Genomic DNA, 8,688 nt, shown 5'->3' with positions numbered 1-8,688 from the left:
TGATCGCATCTTACTTACGCAAAACCACAATGGTGATGTGCAAGTTGCTATTTAACCTATCTCCAAGGACCGCCTCGGTCAAATCCGATTCAGCTAAAGTTGAAGAAACAGTCACCCGCCAGCCATCTTTATGCAACAAGTTGCATGTTAGTCGATGAAACCGGTCTCTCGTAAGCGTACGAGTAAGGTTGGTTCGGGCCTCTTCAATCCAACAATATCGTTGAATCGAGAAAAGACTAAGGAGGGCAGCAAATCGAACATCAATGCCCACAAAAACTTTTGTGTTCTACTTGATATTACATCTACGACTGAACCTAGCTCATGATGCCACTGTTGGGGAACGTTGCACGGGAAACAAAAAATTTCCTACGAACACGAAGACCTATCATGGTGATGTTCATCTATGAGAGGGAGATCGGATCCCCATACCCTTGTAGATCGCTAAGCGGGAAGCGTTAAGAAACGCGGTTGATGTAGTGGAACAACTTCGTGATTCAAATCACCGTCGTCCCACGATCCGTCCCGATCTAGCACCGAACGGATGGCACCTCCGCGTTCAGGACACATACATCTCGATGACGATCTCCACCTTCTAGATCCAGCAAGAGAGACATGGAAGTAGATGAGATCTCCGGCACCGTGACGGTGCACCGGTGATGGTGATGATCTATTCCTGCAGGGCTCCTCCCGAGCTCCGCAGAAAACCGATCTAGAGGAAGAACTACGAAGTAGAGGTTTAGGGTTGCATGTGGCAAAATTGTGTCTCAAAAACACTAAAACCTCTAGTATATATAGCACGAGGGGAGGGGCTAGCCTAGGGGCTCAAGGGAGCCCCTAGGGCGTCGCCCGAGTGGAGGAGGAGGTACTCCCACTCCAATTCGGTTTGAAAGGAGGAGTCCCTTCCTTCCTTCCCACCTCCTCTTTTTTTCTCCTTTAATTTTTTTCTCTTAGCTGATATAGCCCTATTGGGCTGGCCTCACCAGCCCACCAAGGCTGGTACGCCACCCATGGGCTATTAGGTTCTCTCCCGGGTGGGTGGCCCCTCCCGGTAAAAACCCAGAACCCATTCGTCACTCCTGGTACACTGCCGGTAATGCCGGAAATCTTTCCAGAAGCCAAATGGAAGAATCCTATATATCAATATTTGTTTCCGGACCATTCCAGAAACCCGCGTGAAGTCCGTGATCTGATCCGGGACTCCAAAAAACCTTCGGTCACCAACACCAATAACTCAACTATACCGACACGTCACCGAACCTTAAGTTTGCAGACCCTGCGGGTTCGAGAACTATGCAGACATGACCTAAGACACTCCCCGGTCAATTTCCAACAGCGAGACTTGGATGTCCATATTGGATGGTACATATTCTACGAAGATCTTATCGGTTGAACCTCTGTGCCAAGGATTCATATAATCCCGTATACCATTCCCTTTGTTCTTCGGTATGTTACCTGCCCGAGATTTTATCGTCGGTATCCCTATACCTATTTTAATCTTATTACCGGCAAGTCTCTTTACTCGTTCCATAATACAAGATCCCGTGACTAACACTTTAGTCACATTGCATGCAAGGCTTATATGTGATGTTTTATTACCGAGTGGGCCCCGAGATACCTCTCCGTTACACTGAGTGACAAATCCCAGTCTTGATCCATGCTAACTCAACGGACACCTTTGGAGATACATGTAGAGAACCTTTATAGTCACCCAGTAACTTTGCAACATTTGATACACACAAGGCATTCCTCCGGTGTCAGTGAGTTACATGATCTCATGGTCATATGAATGAATACTTGACATGCAGAAAACAATAGCAACAAAATGACACGATCACATGCTACGTTTATAGTTTGGGTCTTGTCCATCACATCATTCTCCCAATGATGTGATCCAGTCATCAAGTGACAACACTTGCATATGGTTAGAAAACCTTAACCATCCTTGATAAACTTTCTAGTCAACTAGAGGCTTACTACGGACATAGTTTTGTCTATATATCCACACATGCATTTATGTTTTCATTCAATACAATTATAGTATGGATAATGAATGATTACCTTGGAACAGGAAATATAATAATAACTATTTTATCATTGCTTCTAGGGCATATTTCCAACTGTTTGTTCGGACCATTTTCACGTGGGCTATAAATACCCCACTTTCGAAGTTAAAAACGGCAGATCTCGGTTAGGGGTCCGGAACTATGGACTTTGGATCAATGGGTTGCACGAGAGAAGGGAGACAATATTTACCCTGGTTTGGGCCCTCTTCCGGTGGTAAAACCCTACATCCTGCTTGATTATATTGATGGGTAATGATGATTAAAGAGTCGTTCTACCTCGAGATTGTATGAGCTAAACCCTAGATGAGTTAACTTGCATGTACACGTGAGAACCCCTGGTTTATATAGACACCAGGGCTCCTAGGGTTACATACTACCGACATTAGCCGAGGACAGATGGGCCGATCTAGTCCTCTTGACTTGGAGTGCACGCCAGTCTTCGAAGCATTCCATCTCGATTATAAAGTTGTCACGCAATCCGGTCTTCAATGGTGTGGCCCATATGGTTGTCCCATAAGGAATAGGTCGGCCGCCCGAGGACCCCTTAATCTAGGACTCCCTCAGTAGCCCCCGAACTAGCCTCCAACGTTGATGTGTACGGTGTTCTGCAGCAGCACACTTAGAGTAATCGGCTAGCAGAGCAAGTTCCTTTTATGTTCGGCTAGCTTCAGCTTGGTCGCTCTGGTGACATCACATTCTCAAAAACAAGCGTTGTTAAATCTAAAGGCTTAAAAACACAGAGGTGAACATTCCCTTATCTGGCAACCCTTCTAACGAAAAGTTGCGATAACCCATTAGGAAAAACTTGAACCATAGCTCAAGGGCACTTTCCCTATGGCATGTCCTATCAATGAGGAGATCGTGTCCCGCATTTAAGGGGATTCGAATAATGACCCAGGCCAGCCCACACGGGCTCAACTGTGCGGTCGTTTCAGGAAGTAGCGAAGCCAGCGCCGCAGTAAGCGGCAACCGTTGGTTTTACGAGCTCCCATAAAAAGGGAAAAAGATTCAAATCCCACCACAGGCATTCCAAACTCTACTCCCCTTTCTTCCAAGCTTGAGCGCCCAGAGCCATTTTATCTCCCACCCTTTCCAGCCGCCCCTTTGCCAAGCTCAGCAATGTTAGGCTCGGGCTCTCAGGGCAAGTGGGAGATCCCAACATCTTCGACGGGAACATCTAGGACCTGAAGCGCTCCAGCTACCTATCGACTGATATCGCCCACCGAGCATCGGAGAAGGGCCAGGTGGTGCCTACACTAACATCTCGGGAGCAGGTGGTGTTCATTCCCCACTTCATCTGGGGACTGGGCTTCCCACTCCACCTGAACTTAGCCATGCACATCTCCATCTTCATTACTATGGGTTAGATTTCCATGATCTTCCCCCAAACTCAATCATGCACATCTCCACCTTCATTACTGTTTGCGAGGCCTTCCTGCGGGTTCATCCGCACTTCGACATTTGTCTTAAAACCTTCAACATCAAGCCGAAGTCGATCAACATCCAACATGCTGATTGTGGCGGGGTTGTGATAAGCAAGCTTTGTCGCGTAGCATGGACGGAGAGCACCTTGATTGACACCATCAAGGGCTGGCAGAAGTAGTGGTCTTCATCACCAAGCCACAAGAAGAAAACTGGGAAGTGCCCGCCGCATTCAGACCTGGACCCCCCGTGAGGCTAAGCTCATGGGTTAAAAAAGGCCTGGACTGTGGATCGGCTTAGGATGTGAAGCTGCTACAGAATCGCATTAGGAAGATGGTGGACCAAACATCAAGCTGACCGATGTTGTCCACGTCATGCTGCATCACCGCATCCTTCCTTGCCAGCATCGGGATAACTCGAGGTGGGCCTACAAGCCCAACAACCCCTGGGTGGTGGAGGAGTTCTACCGCACCACTCAGGAAAACCAATGGTGGATACTGCTCAAGCATCAGCAGGAGTAGCCGGCCGAGGATGAAGACACTCGCTTGGATGCCAAGACCCCCCCCCCTTTGGAGGTATGTCCAAGCTCATATACCTACTTGAAGTTTTAATTTTATTGAGGGTCTTATTGTTTCTCCTACCGTCCCTACAGGATTGGCTGGCCAAAGCAAAAACATAGACGGCCCACCTCCCCTACCCGAGGAACCCCGGTCAGCATTGCTGAGGTTGATGCTGGGAGTGTAACCGTACACGACTCCAGACAATAAGAAGGAGACCCATGAGGGTCTCCGTTCGAGGGGTCCTCCGGATACCAAGTCTGGGGACATACATGCCTCCTCCACCCACGAGGGGGAGGATGCAGAATATGAGGAGGAGAAAGACTTTTTTCGGATGAGGAAGAGGGAGGCGCTAGAGGGGGCCGAGGAGGGGCTACCTACTAGGGCCCCGAAGAAACCTTGCAGGAGGAAGGTCACCCTGCTTGGCGCTGGCCCAGATTCCGATGAGGAGCTCAAAGGCTTTGAGACGGTTCCCTGACAAACCCCTAGGGTTAAGCCCCGGCCCAAAGGTATGGAATCTAATCCTTTATTTAGCAGAATTACATCGGGTCTTTGTTAATAATGAGAAACGAGTTATTCTTGTCACAACCCTTTCCGAGGCCTTCCAATGGACCAGGTCTCAGAGGGGGGTTCGCCGCGTGCCGAGGTGGCGGAGAGAGGAAATGCGTCCCGCAACACCGTTCCCGAGGCCTCGGATGAGGCAGACGAGGTGATATCCCACCAGGCCCCACTAACCAGAGATGAGGTGGTGATGGCTGAGGTGGGAACATTGGATACTGAGGACTGGGAGGTCCTGACCGAAGTTGATACACCGGCCACCGAAGTCCAGGAGGTCCTGACTGAGGTCCATGCCTCAGTCACTGGGACCTAGGAGGTTGGTTCTCGCCCCGTAAGCAGAGAGCGGAACCAAATTCCGTCTAAGCTTTGCCCGGAGAAAGCTTTAGGGAGCTCTGATCTTCCAAAGTCTTTGGTGCCACCTCCGGCGCCGCCCGTAACAAAGCTGGTTGCAGCTGGATGGCTGACAATAATTGAGGATGCCTTGGCTGGCTCATCCATCGCCGATGAACATCGCGCCCTTATGGGTACAGTTCTATAGAGTATTCAGTGTGTTAACAGCGGACTAAACAAAGCCTTCAATGGCTTGCTGGCTGGCTTTAAGGTAAACCATGTAATGTTTTAATTTTATTTTATATGGTTTTATATGCCTTTATATATGGTTATAACAGCCCTTGAGCCATTGGTAATTTTCACAAGCTTATCCGTTGCTCAAAATAACTCCTAACCATAAAGAAAATTAATCCAGAGGCTTTTCAATGATAACGGCTCGCTCGAGTAATTTCGACCGAGTGTCTCCCATTCCAATAACTCAGAGTCCTTTTTATTGATAATTTTTCCTTGCAGGCCTCATCCTCCGCTGCTCATGCCAACACTCTTGAGATTGCAAGCTTAACCAGAAACTCATGGTTTCCGACGAAGAGCTCCGCCGTGTAAATGACCTGCTCGATTTTAGGCAAGGTAAGTTCTATTAAGTGCTGTAAAAATATTATTGTCCTTAGTGGAGGAGGACCATCCTGGTTTTAGTATCTGACCCCATGATATCGATTTGGCCAGTATCTCAGGACCAAGAATTTGAAAGGCTCAAGGCCAAATTGGAGAAGCCCAAACAGGAGGCCACTGCTCATAAGGTGGCGGCTGAATAGGTTGATGCCAAGCTAACACCCTCAAGGTTGATAGTAGCAAGCATGAGGCCAGGGTTGTGGAGATTCAACAGTTGCAAGAGGACAACTCTAACTGTGAAACCTTGGAGCAGAAATCCCGGGAGCAGATGACCGAGCTTTCCAAGTTGTCCACCGAGCTCAAATCAGAGTGGGTGGACCGGAGGTTCTTTGAAGAATTGGTTCGCCAGGCCAAGCTGATGGCAAATGGTATGCCATACTTAGTTAACGTGCCTTTGGTGGAAACATGTATGCCTTTATTACGCGGATATTGCGTTCCTCGGGCGCCTTCACAGACCTCCCGCGGAGTGCGACAAAAGCGACCAAGCACTACACAGCCCATGACGGGGATGTCAAACGGAGGCTTTTCTGGGCTCAATTTCAGACTCCTGAGCCTAACCCGAGTCTGAGCTATCATATGAAACAGATCATGAAGCTTCATAGGATGGCGGAGCTGGCCGTGAAAGATCTCTGTGTCTAGCTGTTGCCAACTGAGCCTTTGCCGAGCAGCTACTTCGACTTGGTGCAGAAGTTGGTCGATGTCGTGCCCCGAATCAAGGTCCTGAAGCGCTCCATCTACATAAAAGGAGCTCAAATGGCCTTTGCAAGGACCATGATGCACTGGCCCGGGGTAAAGCCCATTATGATGGAAACTGCCCCTTCGCCTACTGGGAAGGAGCACAGAAGCCCCGAGCTGTATTTTCCTTCCGCAACGGAGGGTGCTCGGGTTATAAAATCTCAATGCTCAAAAGATGTACTCTTTGAGTGAATGTATTGTCTTGTGCCTCTGAACAATTTACTTTTATAATGCTAGTTTTGAGAGAGATGCAGTTTTGTATTGTTATCACTCCTTTCTTTGGTCGTTCAATCTTAAAGATACTAGTCGTCGGCTTCATCCCCCATGTAGAGACTACTTGGGGTGTTTCAACGTCCGCACTATTACCCTTAACCGATATGTCAGTGCCCAAAGGTGGTAGTGTGGGAAGGAAACGAGGCAATCAGACTATGTGGCTTTATTGCTTTCACTTAGCTTCACGAGTTTTAATTCGAGGGCTGATCATAAGCCCCCGTCTTCTTATGGTAATCCAATAAGCCGAATTTCAAAATAGTTACCACACGGCCTGTAAAGGTGCGGACCACATGTATAGCATGGAAAAGCCTCCAATGGCTTGTGTATTTGAGCTCGGGTTACAGACCACTTCTCGCCTATCATGATGATCAGTTTTCGTCTTTCTCCACTCAGGTAATTTTAGCAAGACTAGCTGGTAACCCGAGCACAGGAGCAGGGCAACCCAACTATAGACCCTAGACATAATTTGGAACCGATGCATATAAGGAAAAATCCAAGAAACGGGACACTTAAAAAGGAGTGATGGGGTAGTGCTCAGGGCGGTATTATCATCAAAGCCCCCGGTCTATTGGTCAATCGCAGTAAGCATGTGTAAAATAAGTTTGACCTGTTAGTGCCGATGAGTATGAATCATGCGCTTACAAAGATACTATAGAAAAGTCAATACTTAAGGTGTGCAAGGGATGTTTATAACTCATGGCACCACGGCAGCTATTACACGTAACTATTGTTTCTTGAGATACATATTTTTAAAGCAACTTTTTCCATGTGGCCTTCCATGGGTGGCTTGACGTCCGCCCTGTTTTCTGTTGCACTATTTCTGTTACTATTTTTAGAGGTGGGGGTATTTTCCTTTAGAGGAAGTTGTTGTCAACAGGCGGACCCTGAATAGAGGGTGTTGAGAAGCTGCTAATGATGCGGAGGAGATTGACGCTTGGGGAATTCTTCATGATACCCCACTTTTGTCGGCAGAGATGTGTGGACCATACTCGGTTGAGCCGAACACATGATCCTTGGTGGTTGGTTCCGATGGCTGCGCATGGTATTTTGAGAATGAAATTGTGTCTATGAAGGACATGCCTTGAAGGTGTTTGGGCCATGCCGTTGGAGGCGTATCCCTATTTACCCTGAGCCGAAGAAGTCTCCGGAATATCTAGTTGAGCTCGAGCTCGCTTGCGTGCTTGCCTCACCTTGGTTACCGGCCTGTGGCTTGATGCTTCGCTGTCATGTTGGCATTTAGCTGCCAGGGCGGCTATGCGTTCCTCGGTTTGGACAAATCACTCTGTACTGCCATTGATGGTGATAACTCCGTTGGGTCTGGGCATTTTGAGCTTCATATAGGTATAGTGGGGCACAACATTGAAGCAGGCGAAAGGTGTGCGTCCAAGCACTGCATGGTATCCGCTGTGAAAAGGGACGATATCGAAGATCAAGTCTTCACTCCGGAAGTTGTCAAGTGATCCGAACATAACCTCCAGTGTTACAGTACCGGAGCAACGGCCTTCAACGCCAGGAATCACTCCTTTAATGGTAGTGCTAGTTCGTTTTCTTCTTGATGGGTCTATGCCCATCTTTGTCACAGTACCTGAGTAAATCAGATTAAGACTACTCCTCCATCCATAAGGAATATAGTGAGGTGATACCCATCTACAATTGGATCTAGGACGTGGGCGGCCGACCCTCCATTACGGATACTGGTCGGATGATTCCTGTGGTCGAAGGTGATCGAGCAAGCCGACCATTGACTATATTTCGAGGCTATAGGTTCTACGTTGTATACCTCCTCAAGGGCTCGCTTCCTCTCCTTTTTTGGTATATGAGTGACATAAATCATGTTCACAGTTTTGACCTCGGGAGGGAACTGTTTTTGGCCCCTAGTGTTCGGGCCGCGGGGCTCCTCGTCGTCTTCACTTCGCGGGCCCGTGTTCCGTTTGTCGGCAGCCACCTTGCCGGCCTTCTGGAACACCCAACAGTTATGGTTGGTGTGGGTAGCGGGATTATCTTAGGTACCATGGATCTGGCTGGGCCGTTCCATAATTTTATCCCACGGAGTAGGTCTGTCCATGCTCCCATTAAAGGGT

The sequence above is a fragment of the Hordeum vulgare genome, chromosome 1H, assembly GCF_904849725.1.
Source record: "Hordeum vulgare subsp. vulgare chromosome 1H, MorexV3_pseudomolecules_assembly, whole genome shotgun sequence".
Lineage (NCBI taxonomy): Eukaryota > Viridiplantae > Streptophyta > Magnoliopsida > Poales > Poaceae > Hordeum > Hordeum vulgare.
Note: the sequence above shows the minus strand (reverse complement) of the source record.